Consider the following 23784-nt stretch of genomic DNA (forward strand, 5'->3'; position numbering starts at 1 on the left):
TATGGCTCTTATTTGAAAAAGTTTCAGAGTGCCTACTTTGTTATTTTCCAGTTTACATAAATGGGTAGAAAATACTGGTTGTACAATATAAAAGAAAAGTCTTCATAAAGAAGGCCCAGGACAAAGCTTAGTAATAATAACCACTCAATACATGTATGTTGAGCTAAAGTGAAATTGAGTGACTTGCAGTGATGGGATCAAGGATCTTTCCTTGTGGGCCTTGAGAAATGCTGCCATGTAGCAATAGCCATTGACAGGAGGTCACTGGAGACAAAAACCACCAAAGGGCAATGGGGCACTGATGCTATTCTTCATCCCTCTGGAAATGCAAAAAGAACAGACTACTTACTCTAGGCCACTAAATTAACTTGCTGTGTTTGAGGACGGAACAACATTGTTTTGGCATTGTAAAGTTGGCCTAACTTTAGATGGCCTCATTCATTTCTATACCAGATGTGTATTCAGGGTATTACTCTTGCATTCTGTTTTGGATACATGCACCCTTGTAGCAGGCAGCATAAGTCAAAGCATCTGTTTTCAGTGATAAACTAAAGTCTTATGTGATGAACGTACTTAGATCTGGGAAGAAGTCCTTCACTAGAATCAATCATTCTTTCATGTCATGAATTAAATGCATACAAGAGTCTAACAGACATGGTCGCCAATCCAGGGACCTCCACCTACTGCAATAGGTCTTAGAGCAAGCAGTTAGCCTCTCTGAATCTCAGGTTCCACATGCACAAAAAAAAAGATAGTAAACCCTTGCAAGACTGTCATGAATATTACGTGAAACTGGCTTAGCACAGTGTCTGGTACAGAACAGAACAAACTTGAAATACTGGTTCTCAACAAATGTTAACTATTAAACCACTATTTATTAAGATGGCAAATGCAGAATATGAAATATTTTCATTGTAAGCACAACATATTTAGTTTGTGAGTTAAATTACTATCTTCAGGACAGCTTCAGTGAAAACAAATAGTGGTGCTGGCCTCTAAGACCAAACAGTTTGTAATCCCATAAATGATATGTGTCTGGCAAGTAGTTCCAGAAGATTCCGACCTAAAAACAAACAGGAACCAACAGTTGGGCAGATTTTAGCCACAGTTTCAATAAAGCTACAAATTCCATAAAAATTAAAAATGAAAACCCACAAAGACTTCACTGCTGTTAAAAGTGAAGTTAAAAAATAGAAAGTTCAAAGGATGAAGTAAACCACCCATCTTTCTACCCTGGGGAAAAAAGCTTGAAAAAGGAGGGGTAAGGAAACAATGGCATACTGCAGTTTCTCAAGATTCTCTCCCTTCCTCATTAAGCACTCCTTTGCTGCGTTTGAGTTTTCTCATCCTCACACTCTTTCCTTCAGACAGTTTGTCTTTAGTCACCTTGTTTTACCTCAATACTTGTTTTCTTTTAAAAAGTGCTGTATATTTACATGCAGGCAACTCCTACATGGTGATTTTAAGTCTGAATGCTGGACTTCCAAGCAAAATTGAAAAAATATCCCGCTTGCCTTTTTTTGATTTAAGTAAAAAAACATGGTATTACCCAACATGGAGAACCATGCAGCTTTCCTAAGCTTCCCAGCAACACAGGATGGGCTGACACATTTTCATGGACTTCCTGGTCTACTTTCTTACCCATGACCTCTCCCTAGTCCAATCACTCATTTTGTACTACTTGCAGGCATCTACAACTTATAGTCTTATCAACAGACTCAGCAATGCGCAGTGTTTTACTGTCCTACCCCCACCTCCAGCCCACTTTTCTTTTGACTACCTGAAGTATCTATCTATCCAAGATAATGACTAGGAAAGAGTATCTGGTGTTACTTTACCTTTCATGTCACATAGCAGCCTATTATTAACTCTTAAAACTTGCTTTCTCAATCAGCCCCTTCTTGGTATCATATACCAAACACATCTGTGGTTAAATCACGATTGGACTAGGTAAAATTTCCTTCTTAAAGCACCACACTAAATAGTTACCTACTATGCAATTCAAGCATATCATCTTTCTTCTGGGTTTTTCAGGCCCATCTTTTTTCTCGAACTTCTTTACATTTTCAATATGCCTGCCAAACCACTCTAAACTTGAACATTCTCAACATGTATGAAGTGATTCCCCATGTTGGAGAAACATTCCTTTGCTTTCTGTTAGGACCTTCAAACGTCCTCAATAAAGAAGTACTCACAGCTCCACTGTGAAGCTTCATCGTATCTCCAAAGAGCAGTTGTCTATACTTGAGAATGCAGCATGTAGCTTCTTTCAGTCCTATTGAAATACCTTTAAAACCTGCCTCTCTAGATTAGTCTAAAAGCCACCCTAAATAATCCAACCAGAACAACATATCGGTCGGTTTACGTATACCAAATACTGACCTACCTTATCATACACTGTACTGTAGTTATGTTAAGAGTTCACAAAGCCATAGGTAATTTTACTATATCTTCCTGGTACTGTAACTTTTATTAGAAAACTGGGAAAATGGAAGTTAAATAGTTTTATCTTGTTTCACATTTTTTAAAAAGCAAATACTGTGAGGAAAGAATCAAAGGACTTAACTTATATCTTGTTACTTCCATCACAGCAGCCAGTTTGGGCCATGTCCTCAGACTGAGGGTACACTTTCCCCTCCTCTAACAGAAAATTTTGAGAATTACTACATTACTGTAATAGACCTCCTTTTTGGAGGTCTATTGACATACCCTACAATTTTGCATTCTATTATTATACAAATTTGTGTCTAAGTCCCATAACACTCACCAAATAGTAAGCCTGTGGAGAGCAGAGAAACTCTCCAGTCTTTACTGCATCCAGCATAGGGTCTTGAAAATAGGAAGTTGACAATAAACCAGTAGAATGCAGGAATTCAGAGTATTTAGGAAAGCTAAACTAAGGCTTTTCCAGGACTGGCAAAAATCAATTCCAGATAAGAAATGATTTAGTCAGAGACACTTGCCTCTAGCTATAAAAGGTGCTAAGAGGAATGGAGAAAAACCAGAGTCCCAGCAAAACAACCTACCTAATGATCAGGGCATCAAATCAAGTACATGAAATCTGAGGAGCCACAGAGAATAGCTAGAAATTTCTTTCATTTAAGATCTTTTGGCAAGCTGAGCAAAAAGCAAAGCAGTGGAAGCTAACAAAAGCAGCCCAGATATTTTAGTTGCTAACCTAAAATTTCACCATTGCCTTAGAAGAAATCCAACTCTAAAAAATGATTCTGGTAGTCTAATCAAGCTTGATGAGGAGAATATTCAGTCAAAGAGGAAAAAAAATTAAGAGTTCCACAAACTTAAATCATTAGAGAGAAAGCTAGTGTAGATTTTTATGATATAGGAATATCATCTTCTAATATAAAGAAGTCCCATTAAAAAATTAAAAACAAGGATTTTGATGTTGGGAAGCCTACTAGTTAAACTCTCACTTTTGCCTTGTGGAGTGGTTACCTAAACTCTTCAAGTTTCAATTTACCTATTTGTAAAATGAGAATAATAATATACCCACTTCATTGTTATAATAACCAAATGAAATCATGCATGTAAAGGGCTCTGCATAATACACAGTATGAGCTGGATAATAGTACTTATAATTATGATAGGTAATTTTTCGGGAGGAAACCACTGGCTAGAATAATATGTTACAGTTGGCTTTTGATTATTAAACCTACATTAAGCTCACCTCTCAGGATTTAAGATAACTCACTACTATATGTTGGCAGCAAATTTAATGTAGCTAAAGTACCTGCTGACCAGGGAAACACTAAAGTGATAACAAACATCATTATAGTCAAATTGTTTCTGTCCCAAAATGTAAATTTACCATTTACTTAAGTGCATTTTCCCACCAGCTCCTTAGCACCATGTACATTAATAAAGTTATAAAAACATTCATATTCCCTCAATGACAGATTATTAAAACTTCAAAGTATTGTCCTGATGGTTAATAGATTTCTGCACATTCCAGCATTCCTTAAGAGAAATATTCCTGGACTGAATAATGAAATCTGTTTAACCAAGTGAAGAAATAAGCTAAAGTATATGAACCTCCAAAAATTTTCTAAGCACAAACTGAAATGGAATGACAAGTTTAGAATGTGTGCATAGCTTAAATGGCTGGCTATGTTTGCGACAGCATATTTGGGTTTTTCACTACTCTATTTTTATTGATTTTCTCTGGCCAAACAAAAGTGTACAATATCATGGCTATACATGAACAATATGGTTATGGGAAAATAATTTTTTCATATAGCTACATGAATAACATCCTCTTAAAGATTGGAAATATTTGATTATGAACAGTATTTGAAAGGCAAATACATAAACCTCTGTCTTATACAAGATGTGGAAGCATGCTGGCATTATGCCTGGTTGTCCAAAAAGAAACAGAAAAGAACAACTCTGTAAAACAGGGTGGAGTTTGGGCTGCCACAGAATTAAAGGCACAAAGATCATTATTCTCCATGCACACAATGTTTTTGTAAGTTGTTTTCAATAGACTTGTTATCCTACATGTTTACAGACCATTTTTCTGCTGTCCTACCCCATTCTGAAACACTAAAGCAATTTTTTTCAGACTATTTCAAGAAAACTACATTTTAACATTGTAGATTCCATCATATACCTTTATAGCCAATCCCCTACTTAAGCCATTTTTAAGGTATCAGAAGAGACAATTTTGATGGGATACACTGCTTTATTACTGTTTTGTTCTAAATTCCAAGTATCTGCTCTTAATAAATTTATTTACTACAGCCATTCACCACCTTCAATACATATAATGAGATTTTTCAAATCATAGTTACACCTCCTTATCTCGCTAGAACCCTACTGGAAAAACAGACTGAGTAATTATCTCCATTTTACAGATCAGGAAACTAAGGCCCGAGGTTAAATGACTTATCTAAGCAATAGAATTAGGGCTGGAATCTTAATCTGCTGTATCCAGGTCAAACTTCTTTCTATACCACCTTAAATAAATATTCTTCTTACATTTACAATTCTACCATAGAGGCTTAACTCAGTAAAACAAAATTTTTTTTAAAACAGGATCATTTACAATTTTCCTTTTTTATTTTCTCACTTTAAAAAATCCCTCATTCTCATACCATATATCTCCATTATGTAACTATTTTAACTGCTGGTGTACTGTGTATTTACATGGAATGGTCATTTATAAAAAATGCCTAAGTGGCTTTGAGGAACATACATGTCATATTTAAAGTATTGTTCTATTTTGGTGTGATTGATTACATTCATCAGAAAGCATAAAGATGAATCTTAAATCTTTTATTTCAAAAGAAAACTCATTCACACGCATGCCATGCTGTTTGAGTTACCAACATGTATACACGTCAATGATCTGTACAGTCAGCCACTGCCTGCTGTGAACAGCTAAGACTTGTTTAGCAACCAGAACTGAGGAATTCCAACTATGTCAACTTGTGCAACGACATCTGAGTTTACAGCTTCCCACACTCTGGAAGGCACATTGTCTCTAATTATTTTATTGCTGCGAATAAAAGGGACTTCTCACAGAAATGACACACATGATTTACGCCAGGTTTTTATTAGGCATCTCATAGCCAGTCCATGATTAGGTCACCATTCAACCAAAAAAACTTAAATAATATATGTGATTGTCAGCTCCTTTGACCTGGTATTTTTGTCTTCTTGCTTCAAAATTTACTAGTATCGGTTCTTCAGCCACATACTGAAATTTTAAGGTAATTTTTATATAACACAGTTCATATATTCTAAGATGCTAAATTGTTTTTTTTAAAAAAAAGGCTAAATTGTAAGCCCCCCACCCAATTTTACAGATATTAAAATATAAAAACTGTACAACTTTGACTCCATGAGTCACATGTATCTTTATATTTTATACTTTGCTCAGTCATATTGAACAATGGCATCTTTCAGAGCATTTGAACTGTCAGGTGAAGAAAAGCATTACCCCTAACCTCAAGAAGCTAATAGCCTAACAAAATAAATAGCACACAGACCACTACTTCAATTGCCTTCTCCTATCTCTAAATACCACAGAAACCTAACACCATGAAAAGTCTGTTTTAGATATATTCAATCTGAGTTGTCTCTAACTCATTAGAGGGGGAAATAAATCCATTCTCTCTAGCTTAAAGCCTTCATGCCACCCAGCTCCTTGGGCTTGTTTCTGGCAGAGGCTCCAAGTCTAATGTAAGAGCTGAAAGGGCTACCAGCTGGTAGGTGTGTGAGCCACCTGACATTCCTAGAAATACTGAAACAGTGGGATTGTGTGCAGTATTTTAAGAAGGGCTCGCCAGATAACAAACAAGAAAATCAGGCACTGTAGTCTCTATTTTCAGGATGAAAATTCTTAAAAGTTATGTATTACTGTTTCTGTTTGTTCCACATGCTCCCCGACCACAATTTTTGAAATATAGAAAGTTCTCTATAACTTAAGATTCACATTCAGTTCCAATGCTATGCAGTGTAGGGAGCCAGACCATTGTGATTCAAGATCAGCAACTTTTAGAATAAATGAAGTTTGTGCACTAGTTGCCACAGGTCTGTGGTAGGGGTGGGGCAGGGGTAAGCACTGTCTTCAGCTAATTGATGTAATAATTTAAATTCCATCAGAATAGTGAAGGGTATATACAGACTACTCTGAGAATCCCTAGAAATCATGCCTGTGAGTGACTAGTAACTGCTGGAACAGCAACATTATAAAAAAAATTACAATGAATATCAGGCTAACTTACCATTTAAATTATTAGATTACAATGAAATTAAATTTTGTATACCTTTAGTCAAGGTATACAAGGTACCTCAAACCAAGGTAATAAAGAAGTATTGACCAAGTAGAAGTCCTTGGAGTTTTAGCTTTATTGAGTAATAAACCCGATATATAATCAGCATTTCACTTACATGTAAAATGGGTTTCTAAAGGGCTTAAAAGATATTTTTCCTAAATACCTTGACTGTTATCCTGCAAACAAATCCTTGTGCTATGGATTTGCACTATCAGAGGAGAAATCCCTTGCTTAAACAAGGGTAAATTTTAACCCTGCATCAGTTGCAAATGCAATAAATCCTAAAATAGTTAAGTACACATTAAAGAGTTTTTTATTGGGGCGCCTGGGTGTCTCAGTCGTTGAGCATCTGCCTTCCGCCCAGGGCATGATCCCGGCGTTCTGGGATTGAGCCCCACATCAGGCTCCTCCACTGGGAGCCTGCTGCTTCCTCTCCCTCCCCTGCTTATGTTCCCTCCCTCTCTGGCTGTCTCTCTCTCTCTGTCAAATAAATAAACAAAATCTTTAAATAAATAAATAAATAGTTTTTTTATGATGTTACTATTCAAGGTATGAAAAAATTAACAAAGTAGTTCCTTTTATCAAAACCTTCCCATATAAGGCTCATTTAATCAATCAAAAGGTATTATTAACTTCCTTATCTATGCAATTTCTACATCTGTCAGTCTACAAAGATCCTACTTCCTATTATCCAGACACTTTGGTAAGAACAAGAGTGAATTTAGAATGTCCGACTACTTGGCAAGATTAAAGACACTGAAAATGGAACTTTCTTTAACCACAGTCAGACAGATCTGAGGAATGTTTGTCTGCTTATCACACCACTAAATTTAGATTCACCTCCAGATTATTCAAAGGTAGTGCAAGATGAGAGATAATACTATACCAACTACTTAAAAAGCACTAAAGTGAGACATTACTGAAAATGAAATGTTTTTCCCTCAAGAAGAAATTGGTGCATTAATGACCTAAACGTAGCCTCACTTCCCTATTCCCTTCAGGTCTTCACATTTTACCTTCCCAGTAAGGCCTTTTCCGATAACTATTCAGAAGCATAGCCGCCCCTAAAGAACAGGCATGTGCACACACGTACACTCTTAGACATAACCTCCTGGGATTTATTTTCCTCAGGAGGATTTACTACTATCTGACCATGACATAATGTAGGCATTAATTTGTCTCCTCCAATTACAATATAATTTCAATGAAAGTACACATTTTTGCCTATTTTGTTCACTGTTTAACAAACATCTGGACATGATACATAAAAGGCGCTTCGTTTTGCATAAATAGATGAATGAGACTAAAGGATATAGTAAGATCCTTTAATAACAGCCTTCTTAAAATGGGATATGTATATCTCATAGTGGAGTAACATAGGATAAGCACTGTACTTTTTATTATTGTTTTTATGAAAACAAATATGCTATGGAATATTATGAAATAAAGTAAATGAAAAATACTTGAAAGAAATTTTGGCTTTGTGATGGCAGAATGGAATTATAAATTGATTAGTCATATAAGGAAAGAGGCATAGGTGTTTAGAATTGGGTTTCCTCTCCCCCCATTTTAGTAATAATGTTGTAGGAATGTATGGAAAGTAATATGCAAAAACTAAATTGGGTATATGTTTCCTCTCCTCCCATTTTAGTAATAATGTTGTAGGAATGTATGGAAAGTAATATGCTAAAACTAAAACATCACTAACAGACATGGTAACATCTTTTAATACATCTGAAAAGAAATGTTTCCCAAATTTGCATTCTACTGTTAAGCAATCTTCTTTAGAGCTAAGCTGAATCAAGTAATCTAAGACAAACATTTTCACAGTTTATTTCCTACAAGTACAGAATTGGAACTAAGCCAGGGAGGAAAGAGCTAGTTCTTCAACGTAAAGATAGGGTCTCCATATGCAACGATATGGATGGAACTACACAGTATTATGCTAAGTGAAATCAGCCAGAGAAAGACAAATACCATATGATTTCACTAATATGTGGAATTTAAGAAACAAAACAAATGAGCAAAACAGAAAAAGAGAGAGAGAAATCAAGAAACAGACTCTTAATTATAGGGAACAAACTGATGGTTAACCAGAGGGGAGGTGGGTGGGGCCCCGGGTGATATGGGTGATGGGGATTAAAGGAGTGCATTTATTGCGATGAGCACCAGCTGATGTACGGAAGTGTTGTATCACTGTAGTGTGCATCTGAAACTAATAAAACACAAAACCAAAATGGCCTGAACTCAAAGTTCCTTAAAGTACCAGTTGGTTTCTCAGATGAAATGAGGCCATCCTTAATAGAGTGCACCTTTTCTATAGTTTTTTTTTTTTTTTTTTTTTTTTTTTTTTTNGTGCACCTTTTCAAACTCAAAATTAGCATCCATTTCATGAAAGATGTTTTATTTAGTTCCTTCTTTCCCCACTAAAAATCTTAAACATGTCTGATTTCTAGTTTCAATTTCAAATTGATGAGGAGTTCTTTAACGTTCCTCCTCAATCTACCAGTGCCCTTGTTCACAGTGACTAGTAAAGACCTGTATTTATACATACAGATTTAACTACTATGGTTAATGCACCAGGAATCTTACCAATTTGGTGAGAAAGTATTTCAAAGTGTCCCAAATTGGCCAGTTGAAATTTCACCTACACCCTTTTATCATGTGGTTATAAGTAGTTCTAAAGGGAATTAACTCAAAAATTTAGAATTAAAATGCTCACCTAACATAACAAACATCTGTGCCCCATGGGACTTCAAAATATGCAGACTTTGGATTATCACATATAACTGGGCAGAAAGTCAAGAGCCAAGGGCTGCAATGCCAGGTCCCCTGGCACTAATTTACTATAAGCATGAGTAGGAGCTAGCTTAGGGAAAGAAAACTACCTACAGTTTTGTTCAGAACAGCTGCCCTTCGCTTTTTGTTTCCTAAAGAGATCACTAAGATTTCCTCCAAAGTTTTTTTCATCTGAAAAAAAAACAGAAAGAAAAGAAAAGAAAAGAAAGAGTATTAGAAGTCTCGGTTTACAGACCACATATATATTTCTCTCTAAGCCACAACTGCATGCCACAATTGCACACTGCAGTCACTAGTACAAATGCAAAATGATGCTTGCTCTCAACTTAGTTAAGTACAAAATAACAATTTTCAGACTAAAATAAGTACTTGACATACTAAATTACTTTACCAAAATTAATCTCTACTTTTACAATGGGTAAAAAGTCTTCACACAGAAATCTGCTTTCTAGGCAGCATGTCAGTAACATGGGTCCACTAACACTTTCATTGGGCTTGAAGCAGTTAACTGGTGTTAATTCAAATTCCTAGTAACTGAAATAGGACAAGGAAACTAAGGTCTTCAAGTTTTTTCAATCCAGGCTAGGGCCTGCAGAGAGAATTCAAGGGATACATAAAGGTCAGTTACATGGTGGACATGCCCTAACAGGAAACAGTCTGCAAATGGAGTTCCCTTTATCCCACATACTTAACCTTATGTGCTACAGCTTTTGAAGAGGCATCACAGCATAGTACATAAGAACAAGGCTCCTTCCTCATTCTCTCATAACATGTACTCTGCAAAGGGTCTTTGTAGTCTGTCAAATAAATCTGTCTGCTTTTCCACACAAGCCCATCATGGAATTGGAATGAAAACTCATGTCCTTGCTGTAGGAATGTATGCGTCATACATAACCCAGTCAGCTTTTGTCTTCCTAGGACAGGGAAAATATACTATAACCACAACTACCCCCTTTATTCTACATATATATTTTTAAATAATCCAGTAAGTAAAGTTCCAACCCAACCCTCTGTCAAACTATAGCAGTCATGGAATCTTGCCTGGAGCAGCAGTCTGACACTGGACCACAGCATCTACCAGCAGTTTACCTGGCCTACCCTTTATCTTACCCTTTCTGGTCCCAGCCTTCTTCACTTTCAAAAGCCATTCCATATAAAACTGCCTTCTAGGCATTTTTCCTGTCCACTCTCCATTCTCTTGCTCCTAGAACATAAAACTCCTAGATAGTGTTCTCAGCTTGAATATTATCAAATAGCAAAGAACAGTACTTTGGTATCAGACAGGTTTAAATCCTAGTTCTGTGACTGACTAGCTTTTTGTTACCTTGAGCAAATTACTTAACCTCTTCCTCACAGTCTCATTTTCTAAACATCAAAGAATGCTACTGCTTAGTTCAGTGTTGGTGGGAATATTAGAGAAATTCAGAGCCCTAGAATGTATTAAATAAATATGTTTCTCTCCCATCTATTCCAAAGGAAGAAATTGAGTGCATCATGTAAGAATTAGGGGATGGTGACCAGCATAACTCAAGTCTTTAAAAAACTTATATACATGATAAAAGTTATAAGACAATGGAATCTAAAGTATGCTTTAACATTTTAGATTTCACTGTCAGCAGGAAAAATTCCAGAAATTATACAAAAAGGATGAACACACACAAACACATGCACTAACTTTAGTGAATCTGAAACTAGAGAAAAACAAAAACACACACTAATCAACTTTTAGCTAGCAGAACAACCCCAAGTAATTGAATCTTTAAAAATTTTTTTTTTCCATACACATGCAACACATCACAAACAAAATCTTCTCAGATATTCACTGCTTTAGGTAAAAGCCTTCACCACTAATGTTTTAAAAAGCTGCATCTGGACTAGGGGTCAGATGGCACTCAGTAGTTTTGTGTGTGTTGGGGGTGGGGTGTGTCAGGAATGAATGTGGTTATCAAGGCATTTCCAAGTAGGGAACCCTTGGAACAACATTAGAGTGAGGGTCATGGGAAAAGAACTTTTGCTCACCCTACTTCCTGGCAGCATACACAAGCCATAAGCAACTCATGTTTACAGAATGAAACAAGGAAGAGGGGCTTATGAGATGATGAGGGGCAGGAGGACATACATACACAGATTATGTATTGCTTATACTTTTATTTAAAAACTCTAGAAATAGTTTAAAAGACAGCATATTTCAAAATATTTAATCTATACTCCTTTAATAAATTGAATTAAGTTAGAATACTTTTACTAAAGTCAATCACACAAATGAAACTCAATTAAGAAAACAATCATGATATAGCTACTTTATTCTCAGGGGGAAAAAATGCAACTTGAAGTTATTTTTCAGAGTCAAGAAAGTCGAGAAAAAATATTTCTCAGGATTTCCAATTTTCAAATCTGGAGTTTAAACAATTAAAACAAGATAGTTTAAGAATTTGGTGAAGGTATCCTGGACTTGATGTAAAATCCAAGTACATTATAGGTACCAAATATGTTCCTCATTTTTTCAATCACTTTGTTAAAATTCACAGACTAGACATGACCAGTTAACAAATCTCAATTTATATAAATAATACAAGCTACCTTTTTAAATATATGTACACAATGTAGTTTTATTGAGTTACTGTAGTTTCAGTGAGTTAAGCATTTAGCTACTCCCGTATGCTTTCTCTCTTTTTTTTTTAAAGATTTTATTTATTTATTTGACAGAGATAGAGACAGCCAGCGAGAGAGGGAACACAAGCAGGGGGAGTGGGAGAGGAAGAAGCAGGCTCACAGTGGAGGAGCCTGATGTGGGGCTCGATCCCATAACGCTGGGATCACGCCCTGAGCCGAAGGCAGACGCTTAACCGCTGTGCCACCAAGGGGCCCCTCTTTCTCTTTTAATCTATTGATATATTTTTTCCAGTTTTTATTTAAATTCCAGTTAGTTAACATACAGTATAACATTAGTTTCAGATGTAGAATTTAGTGATTCATCACTTACATACAACACCCAGCTCTCATCACCTTAATACCCATCACCCAAAAACCTATTCCCCTCCCCCTCCAGCAACCTCAGTTTGTTCCATATAGTTAAAAGTATTTTCTGGTTTGCCTCTCCCTCTCCCTCTCTCTCTCTCTCTCTCTCTTTTTTTTTTTTTAAAGCTACCTTTTTAAAAGAGGTCTATAAGGTAATTCAACCTAGGAGGAAGGGGGAGAAAAAGCCATTCCCAAATCTACACATTAACTATTCTGTGTTTCTTCGTCTTAATCCTGGTATTCTGGAAAATTACAAGCACTTTTCAAAAAGATCTCAAAGAAGACTGGGCTTAACAAACAGCTTAAATTCTGAAGTACATGCTTTCTTTTTAACTATAGATTTATCAATGAAAGCGACCTCCTGACTGCCTCTAGCTTGAGTGTTATTAAACAGTCAGACAAAATATGGAGAACTGACCTTGGCATGGAATGCAATGGGCATAGTTTCCCCCCTGCTGCTTCTTAAAGAAAAAGAAAACAAAATATTCAAACTTGAAATGTAATAACAGATTTCCACATGTTCATTTTATTTGTAACATAACATTTCTACTCTTTACCTATCTTTAGGAATTAGTAATTAGTAGTAGCAGTAATTCTATAACATACTTTATCACTTTATATAGAGGAATAAATTGTTTATGAACTTCAAACACATTATTCTCACTGATAAAAATCATAAACTCCTTACAGAAAAATAGGTAAGACCCCAAAAGGCAATGTTCTAATTAAACTACAAAATGAGGGGGAAGAAAAACAACGGTCTGCTAGAATTACCGAGTTACCTTTAAGTCTTCAAGCAACTGTCAGATCCTTTACATGGGTACTCTTTTAAACCTAAAACAAAGATGGCACTTCGTTGTTTGATTCAGATTTAAGCACTCATCTCACTAATCACAGATTTAAAATCTAAGGTTTTAAATAGACTACATCTCCATTCTTTTTAGACTGCATCTCAAATATAAGCATCTAACCTCTCCTTTTTATTTCAATAAATTTCAGCTCTTTCCACATTTGAATGCAAAATCTGTATTAAAGAAATGCCTCTTTTCCATCCACCCCCAATTATTAATAGTCAAGTTGGAGAAAACATATGTAAATAATTGCCTCAAACATTATAATTATAACCAAATAAATATTTGACAGCTGTAAGTTACAGGCTACCACATTATTTCTACAACTAAGTTTCTCTAATTACTTAAAAATCATTTCTTACACCAAATATTCTCCTAAATCCCCATCAAGGTTTCCAAGAACACTTCAGTTTCAAAAAATAGTCTTCTTTTGATATCTACCTACATGTGAAAACCATTAAAAGAGATTTTTTGACTTTTCACTTTATCGAGGGGTTATAATCTGATGAGAAAGAAATGGCCATAGAAATACCTTCTGAAGAAGGAGAAAGGACCTCATTATAAGCAAAGAGTGAGCAACTGAAATGTAATGTAAGGAATCCAGACCCCAGTGTCCACCACTTGGGTATGGCCCTTTTAAGTACCCACCTGGTACCAATAAGTGTGCCAATTAGTATGCCAGAAAGTAGTGTTAGTACTATTAAGTACCATTTAGTACCAATAAGAATAAAGATTGATTTTTTTTAATTTTTTTGCTGTGATTTTCACAGATAATAGAGTTAATTCATTTGACAAATAATTAAGCATCTACTCAGGGACAGTCACTGGCCCTGGTATAAAACTTGGTACTGAGAGTAAATGTTGAGAAAGCCTAGATGGGCCAAGATCTAAGCCTTGTGGCCCAGGCCATGTAGGGTAACTAACTGTCAATGTACCGAATGAGAGGACACCAATAGAAAAACAAAGAAACACAAGCTTGGGTTAGAATTAAAATAAAACATCAACCTCATATAGTAGTCATAGTAGTAACGACAGCAGTAACAACAACACGTAACAGTCCCTGGCTAGACTCTGTGCCATTTCATTATACCCTCATATCAACCCTATAAAAGCCTCCACAACAATCGTCCTCATTTCATAGATGGAGAAAAGACCCTAAAAGAGGCTAAAGGACTTGCCTCATCTGAATGAATGGAGAAGGGGGAGCAGGGAGATATTCTTAAAAATGGTAACAGCCACATGGCTGTGTAAACAAAATTAACAATAATATCAAAAGCTAGTCCACATTCAAGTTACCCCAATTGCTTTTAAAATTTGTTTTCTACAAATTCTGCATTCACTTATGTCTTTTAATCTCTTAAGGACCTTTTAATATAGAATGGTTCCCTGGTAATTTTTTTCCTTCTTTTCACGACCCACTAACTCATTGACTAAACTAGTTCAGTTGTTTTGTAGTATCCAATTTGCTGAGTGCTGCTTTCTTCAAAGTGTTGCTGAACTTGCTCCTCTATCCCTGATGTTTCCTGGAGTCAGAAAGTTTTAAGTAAAGGCTTGATCAGAAGTAGGGAGTAAAAAACCAGAGTAAGTATGTTTGCCGTGTCCCTTTTTCCTTTTGAGACATAAGGAAATGTTGTTTATATATGCCAAATTGATGTAATATTTTTTATTGAGAAGTGACTAACTGCTTAGCTTATTATAACAATAAAACATCAAGATCCTCTTAGAGAAATTAATCTGTATTCTCCAGGTCGAAGTGTTTAAAAATCACTCTATTCCGTACAAAAAGTGCTACCAGGGGGGTGTGTTTGTATTTTATATGAACCAAGGGAGAGAAAGAAAGTGTTTTCAGAAAAACAAGACCACACACATACATATACACAAACACACACACAAAGATATTTTCCTGGGCTGCAACCCTGTCTCTACAATCTAGTTCCAGTTTATCACATTTGGTAAGAGGTAACTCCAAGACTTAGCCATTAGATACCAGACATTATCTGTGTGCCCAGAGCCCCATGATTTCTCAACCCAGCTTTATTCCAGGAAAGCAATTCAAGGGGATTTCCACCAATTCTTCCCTCTCAACAGAGCCATCCTCAAGTGATAACTGGGAAGCCCCCAGCATAGATCCACAAGGAAATTACAAGGCTACTGTGGAAAATGGAGAAGATGAAAAAAAAAAAAAAAACCCAAAAACTCGCAAAGCTCCACAAAATTGAAAGGAGTTCTCTTATCTCTATTACTCCAAGCCCTAATCAACTGGAGACTCAAGAATTCAAAACAAAACAAAACACCTTGGTTACTACAGTGTGTCATCTCCCTCCACCCTAATATAGACAACTCCCAGTACAAACAGGCCATGATTTTAGAAAAATATAAACAGGTCTGAAAACAAATTTTTGCACTGTTTTCCTTTACTTTCATTTCTGAAAGCTGTATGTATGGCCTTTCCGCATTACTTATGTAAATTAGGACAGTCATTCAGTGTATGAAACTCTTAAATGACACAAGTGAAATACTGTCTTATCACTTACCTTTACCCATTCCTTTGAACTTTACCCAGTGCTTTCACCTTTCTCTTTTTTTTAAGATTTTTTTTTTAAGATTTTTTTTTTTTTAATTCATTTGAGAGAGAAACAGAGACAGAGAAAGCACAAGCAGGGGGAGAGGCAGAGGGAGAGGGAGAAGCCGACTTTCTGCTGAGCTGAGAGCCAGGGGCTCAATCTCAGCGCCCTGGGATCAAGACCTGAGCCAAAGGCAGAGGACGCTTAACCACCTGAGCCACTCAGGTGCCCCTCATTTTTCTAACTCTTAAAAGCCCCTTAAAGACTTGAATTCATATAGATTATTCCCCTAATAAGCAATGAAAGAGAAAATGATGTAAAATGACTTTGCCAGTAGAATTATTTTTGGCATTTTCTTCTCCTGAGTTTAGCAAGCCTCTTAAGAAAGATGCCAGAAACAAAAAGGGGGATTCCACTCACTAAGAGAGCCCAAAGTAGAAGGAGTTGGAATTCATTTGCTCTGGCAGTGGCTTAGCACTAAACCTCAAACATATCAATTAAAAGGAATCATAAAAAATACCTGTAAGAGAAAGTCAGAGCAAGACAGAAAATTAGAGATTGTTGTGTCAGGTCGAACTCTCCTCCTAGAAGTGAAGATGCGAAGCCTGAAAAGGTCAAGAATAAAGTTTCACATCCAGTGACTTTTTTAAAAGCTATTATTTCCCACTGTCCTTGACGGCATTTCAATTTTACTTTTCTTTCATGGCTGTACGCCAACTCCCTCTTGACATGGATGAATTCAATACATTAAATACAAAGTTTCTGTCTTTACTTTCAGACCACAATGTGAAGTCTGCAAAGATAAACTGAAAACTTCAGTCTGTTCTACTATAATGTCTTTCTATAACTTCAGTCATGCATGATTAGCAGATAGGATATGACATTAAACTCAAGTGTTCAAGTGTAATGTTCCCCCGAAAATGCTGACATTTTTTAATTGTTTTATTAATCCCAGTATAATTAACAGTGTTATATTAGTTTCAGGTGTACGATATACTGATTCAACAATTCTATTCATTACTCAGTGCTCATAAGTGTACTCTTAATCCCCTTCACCTATATCACTGATCCCCCCACCCACCTTCACTCTGGAAACCACCAGTTTATTTTCTATACTTAAGGCCTGGTGGGGTAGGTTTTTTTTTTTTTTTTTATACATTTTTTTGTTTGTTAAATTCACCTGACTGAAATAATAAGGTATTTGTCTTTCTCTGACTGATCTATTTCACTTAGCATTATACTCTCTAGATCCATCCATGTTGTTGCAAATGGCAAGAATTCATTCTTTTTATGGCTCATTAATATTCCATTGTATATACACCACATCTTCTTTATCCATTCATCGATGGGCATTTGGGTTGTTTCCATATATTGGCTATTATAAATAATGCTGCAGTAAGCGTAGGGGGTACATATATCTTTTCAAATTAGTGTTTTTGTTTTCTTTAAGTAAATACCCAGCAGTAGAATTAATGGATCATTGGGTAAGTCCATTTTTAATTTTTTGAAGAACCTCAACTGTTTTCCACAGTGACTGTACCAGTTTGTATTCCCGCCAACAGCGTACAAGGGTTCCTTTTTCTCCACATCCTCACTAACACTGACTGTTTGTGTTTTTGATTTTAGTCATTCTAACAGGTAGTAGTGAGGTGGTATCTCATTGTAGCTTTGATTTGCATTTCCTGATGATGAGTGATGTTGAGAATCTTTTCATGTGTCTCCTGGCCATCCATGTTTTCTGCTCATTTTCATTGCATTATTTGTTTTTTGAACGTTGAGTTGTATAAGATCTTTATGTATTTTGGATATTAAATCCATATTGTATATATCATTTGCAAATACCATCTCTTATTTGATGGGTTGACTTTTTTTTTTTTTTTTGGTAGATGGTTCCTTAACTGCAAAAGCTTTTTATTTTGTTCTGTCCCAACAACAGTTTAATTTTGCTTTTCTTTCCCTTGACTCAGGAGACATATCCAGAAAAATGTTTCTATGGCTGATATCAAAGAGATTACTGCCAATGTTTTCTTCTAGGAATTTCATGGTTTCAGGTGTCACATTTAGGTCATTAATCCATTTTCAGTTTATTTTTGTGTGTGGTATAAGAAAGTGGTCCAGTTTCATTCTTTTGCATATAGCTATCCAGTTTTACCAACACCATTTGTTGAAAAGAGTGTCTTTTCCCATTGCATATTCTTGCCTCATTTGTCAAAGATTAATTCAACATAGAAGTGTGAGTTTATTTCTGGGCTCTCTATTCTGGTCCACTGATCTATATCTATTTCTATGCCAGTACTATATTGTTTTGATTACTACAGTTTTGTAGTATATCTTGAAATCTGGGATTGTGACACCTCCAGTTTGTTCCTCTTTTTCAAAATTGATTTGACTATTTGGGTTCTTTGTTCCATGCAAATTTTAGGATTATTTGTTGTAGATCTGTGAAAAATGGCATTGGTATCTTGATTGGGATTGCACTGAATCTCTAGATTGCTTTAGATAGTATGAACATTTTTACAATATTTGTTGTCCCAATCCATAAGCACGGTATATCTGTCCATTTGTTTGTGTCATCTTCAATTTCTTTCATCAAAGTTTTATAGTTTTCTCAGTATGGGTCTTTCACTTACTTGGTTAAGTTTATTCCTGGATATCTTACTATTTTTGGTACAGTTGTAAATGGTTTCTTAATTTCTCTTTCTGCTGCATCATTATTAATATAAAGAAACACAATGAACTTCCGTATATTGGTTTTGTATTCTCAGACTTTACTGAATTCATTTATCAGGTCTCATAATTTTTTGGTGGAGTCTTTTGGATTTTCTATATATAGTATCACATCATTTGCAAATAATTCAAGTTTTACTCTTTCCTAACCAATCTGGATGCCTTTTATTTTGCTGTTATTGTTGTTATCTGATTGCTGTGGCTAGGATTTTCCAGTACTATGATGAATAAAAGTGGTGAGAGTGGACATCCTCACCTTTTTCCTGATCTTACAGGAAAAACTCTCCATTTTTCACTATTGGGTATGATGTTAGCTGTGGGTTTATCATATACAGCCTTTATAATACTGAGGTGTGTTCTCTCTAAACCTACTTTATTGAAGCTTTTTGTCATGAATGGACATTGTACCTTGTCAAATGTTTTTTCTGCACCTACTGAAAAGGTCATATGGTTTTTAATCCCCTCCCTTCTTGATGTTATGTACCATGTTAATTAATTTACAAAAAAATGAACCACTCTTGCATCCCAAGAATAAATCACACTTGATTGGGATGAATGATTTTTCTAATTTATTGCTAGATTTGGTTTACTGATCATTTGTTGAGAATTTCTGCATCTATGTCCATCAGAGATAAATGACCTATAGTTTTCTTTTTTTGTAGTATCTTTATCTGGTTTTAATATCAGGATAATACTAGCTTCAGAGAATGAATTTGGAAGCTTCCCTTCCTCTTCTATTTTTTTAAACAGTTTAAGAAGAATAGGTATTAACTCTTCTTTTAATGTTTGAAAGAATTCACCTGTGAAGCCACCTGCCTGCTGTGAGTTTCTTGATTACATATTCAAATTTACTGCAAGTACAACTGGTATGTTCAAATATTCTATTTCTTCCTGATTCAGTTTTGGGAAGTTATAAGTTTCTAGGAAATTAACCATCTCTTTTGAGTTGTTCAGTTTGTTGACATATAATTTTTCATAATATTCCCTTATAATCCTTTGTGTTTCTGTAGTGTTGGTTGTTATTTCTTCCCTTTCATTTCTAGCTGAGTTCTTTTTTTTAAATGAGTCTCCCTAAAGTTTTATGAATTTTGTTGATCTTTTCAAAGAACCACCTGGGGGCGCCTGGGTGGCACAGCGGTTAAGCATCTGCCTTCAGCTCAGGGCGTGATCCCGGCGTTATGGGATCGAGCCCCACATCAGGCTATTCCCCTATGAGCCTGCTTCTTCCTCTCCCACTCCCCCTGCTTGTGTTCCCTCTCTCGCTGGCTGTCTCTATCTCTGTCAAATAAATAAATAAATAAAATCTTTAAAAAAAAAAAAAAGAACCACCTGATGGTTTCATTGATCTATTCTCTTTGTTTTTTGTGTGTTTTTTTAGTATCTACTTCATTTACTTCTCTTCTAATCTCTATTAATTCTTTCTTTCTGGTGCTTTGGGGCTTTGTTTGTTCTTTGTTTGTTCTTTATCTAGCTCCATTAGGTTCATTGTTGGAAATTTTTCTTGATTTTTGAGGTAGGCCTGTATCGTTATATACTTCCCCCTTTATCTTTTATTATTATTATTATTTATTATTATTATGTTCAATTAGCCAGCATATAGTATATCATTAATTTTGATATAGTGTTCAGTGATTCATCAGTTGTGCATAACACCCAGTGCTCATCACCACACATGCCCTCCTTAATACCCATCACCCAGTTAACCCATTCTTCCACCCCTCTCCCTTGTGTAACACTCAGTTTGGTTCCAGGAGTACAGAGTCTCTCACGGTTTGTTTCCCTCTCTGATTTCTTCCCATTCAGTTTTCCCTCCCTTCCCCTGTGGTCCTCCACACTATTCCTTATGTTCCACATATGAGTGAAACCATATGATAATTGTATTTCTCTGCTTGACTTATTTCACTTAGCATAATCCCCTCCAATTCCATCCATGTTGATGCAAATGGTGGGTGTTCATCCTTTCTGATGGCTGAGGAATTTTCCATTGTATATATGTACCACATCTTCTTCATCCACTCATCTGTTGAAGGGCATCTCGGCTCTTTCCACAGTTTGGCTATAGTGGATATTGCTGCTATGAACATTGGGGTGCATGTGCACCTTCTTTCCACTACGTCTATATCTTTGGGATAAATACCTAGTAGTGTAATTTCTGGGTTATAGGGTAGCTCTATTTTTAATGTCTTGAGGAACCTCCATACTGTTTTCCAGAGTGGCTGTACCAGCTTGCATTCCCACCAACAGTGTAAGAGGGTTCCCCTTTCTCCACATCCTTGCCAACACTTGTTGTATTTTGTCTTGTTAATTTTTGCCATTCTAACTGGTGTAAGGTGGTATCTCATTGTGGTTTTGATTTGTATTTCCCTGATGGCTAGGGATCTTGAACATTTTTTCATGTCTCTGTTAGCCATTTGTATGTCTTCTTTGGAGAAGCATCTGTTCATGTCTTCCACCCATTTACTGACTGGATTATTTGTTTTTCGGTGTTGAATTTGAGAAGTTCTTTATAGAGCTTGGATACCAGCCCTTTATCTGATATGTCATTTGCAAATATATTTTCCAATTCTGTGGTTTGCCTCTTATTTTTGTTGACTGTTTCCATTGCTGTGCAAAAGATTTTATCTTGATGAAGTCCCAAAAGTTCGTTTTTGCTTTTGTTTCCCTTGCCTTTAGAGACATGTCTTGAAAGAGGTCACTGTGGCCAATGTCGAAAAGGTTACTGCCTATGTTTTTGGATTTTGATGGATTCCTGTCTCAAATTGAGATATTTCATCCATTTTGACTTTGTCTTTTTGTATAGTGTAAGGGAATGGTCCAGTGTCTTTCTTCTGCATGTGACTATCCAATTTTTCCAGCACCATTTATTGAAAAGTGTCTTTTGGAAGAATAAACATTGTGAAAATGTCTATGCTGCCCAGAGCAATCTACACTTTCAATGCAATCCCTATCACAATACCATCAACATTTTTCACAGAGCTGGAACAAACATTCTAAAATTTGTATGGAACCAGAAAAGACCCCAAATCACCAGGGGATTGTTGAAAAAGAAAACCAAAGCTGGGGGCATCACAATGCCTGACTTCAAACTATATTACAAAGCTGTGATCCTCAAAACAGCATGGTATTGGCACAAAAACAGACACATAGATATGTGAAACAGAGACCCCACAAATGGACACTCAAAAGTCCTTGGTCAACTAATCTTAGACAAATCAGGAAAGAATATCCGATGGAAACTTCCCACTTTAGAACAGCTTTTGCTTCATCCCAAAGATTGTCCCCTTTGTGTTTCCATTTTCATTTGTCTCCGCGTATTTTTTGATTTTCTCTTTGATTTCTTGGTTGACCCAATCATTGTTTAGTAGCATCTTATTTAACCTCCATATATTTGTGTTCCGTTCAGATTTTTTTTTTGTGGTGGATTTCTGATGTCATAGCGTCATGAACAGAAAAAATTCAATATATGATTTCAGTCTTTCTTAATTTTTTGAGGCTTGTTTTGGTGTCCTAATATGTAATCTACTGGGAAGAATATTCTACGTGCACTTCAAAAGAATGTGTATTCTGCTGTTTTTGGATGAAATGTTCTTAACATATGTTAGATCCATCTTGTCCTATGTCATTTAAAGGCACTGTCTCTTTGTTGATTTCAGTCAGGATTTATCCATCCATTGATGGAAGTGGGGTGCTAAAGTCCTCTCCATTACCGTATTATTGCCAATTTCTTCCTTTATATCTGTTAATAGTTGCCTCATGACTTTAGATGCTTCAATGCTGCATGCATAATATTTACAATTGTTATGTTCTCTTGTTGGATTGTTCCTTATATTATCATGCAGTAGTGTCCTTTGTCTCCTGTTACAGTGTTTGTTTTACCGGTTGTTTTGTCCAAAATAAGTATTACTATGCCAAGCTTTCTTTTCACTTCCATGTGCATGATAAATGTTTCTCAATCTCTTCACTTTCATACTGCATGTGTTTTAGGGTCTATAATGAACTTCCTGTAGGCACCATATAGATGGGTCTTGCTTTTTTATCCATTCCACTGCCCTATGTCTTTATATTACGGCATTTAGACCCTTTGCATTCAAAGTGATTAGTGATTGGTGTGTATTTATTGCCATTTTTTACTTGTTTTACAATTGTTTTCCATTTCTTTTCTCCTATAATAACATTTTTTTATATTACGTTACTCACCATACAGTACATCCCTGGTTTTTGATGTAAAGTTCCATGATTCATTACTTGCGTATGACACCCAGTGCACCATGCAATATGTGCCCACCTTACCACCCATCACCAGCCTATCCCATTCCCCCAACCCCCTCCCCTCTGAAGCCCTCAGTTTGTTTCTCAGAGTCCATAGTCTCTCATGCTTCATTCCCCCTTCTGATTACCCCCCTTTCTTTATCCCTTTCATCTCCTACCAATCTTCCTAGTTCTTATATTCCATACATGAGAGAAACCATATAATTGTCTTTCTCTGCTTGACTTATTTCACTTAGCATTATCTCCTCCAGTGCAGTCTATGTTGCAGCAAATGTTGAGAAATTGGTTTTTGTTTTTTTTTTTTGAAAGCTGAGTAATATTCCAGCGTATGTACGGACCACATGTTCTAAATCCAGTCATCTGTTGAAGGGCATCTCGGTTCCTTCCACGATTTAGCTATTGTGGACAATGCTGCTATGAANTGAAAGCTGAGTAATATTCCAGCGTATGTACGGACCACATGTTCTTAATCCAGTCATCTGTTGAAGGGCATCTCGGTTCCTTCCACGATTTAGCTATTGTGGACAATGCTGCTATGAACATTGGGGTGCATATGGCCCTTCTCTTCACTACGTCTGTATCCTTGGGGTAAATACCCAGTAGTGCAATTGCTGGATCATAGGGTAGCTCAATCTTAACTTTTTAAGGGACCTCCACACTGTTTTCCAGAGTGGCTATACCAACTTGCATTCCCACCAACAACGTAGTAGGGATCCCCTTTCTCCACATCCTCTCCAACAATTGTTGTTTTTTGACTTT

General features: G+C 36.1%; 1 protein-coding gene across 3 annotated transcripts in view; it reads right to left on the reverse strand.

Moving 5' to 3' along the window:
- ARHGAP42 (Rho GTPase activating protein 42) overlaps window positions 1–23784 on the reverse strand; it is a 270455-nt gene that overhangs the window by 224632 nt on the left and 22039 nt on the right. Inside the window, exon 1 of one of the 3 annotated variants that reach the window (XM_034666126.1) lies at window positions 13033–13050. The exons of 1 other annotated variant lie outside the window; for it this stretch is intronic. The gene's annotated coding sequence lies outside the window, so the exon portion shown is untranslated. Of the gene's footprint in view, window positions 1–9689; window positions 9762–13032; window positions 13051–23784 lie in introns of those variants that run through there. One more of the 3 variants, XM_034666125.1, reaches the window with a different exon arrangement.

This window comes from Ailuropoda melanoleuca, chromosome 8, assembly GCF_002007445.2.
Source record: "Ailuropoda melanoleuca isolate Jingjing chromosome 8, ASM200744v2, whole genome shotgun sequence".
NCBI lineage: Eukaryota > Metazoa > Chordata > Mammalia > Carnivora > Ursidae > Ailuropoda > Ailuropoda melanoleuca.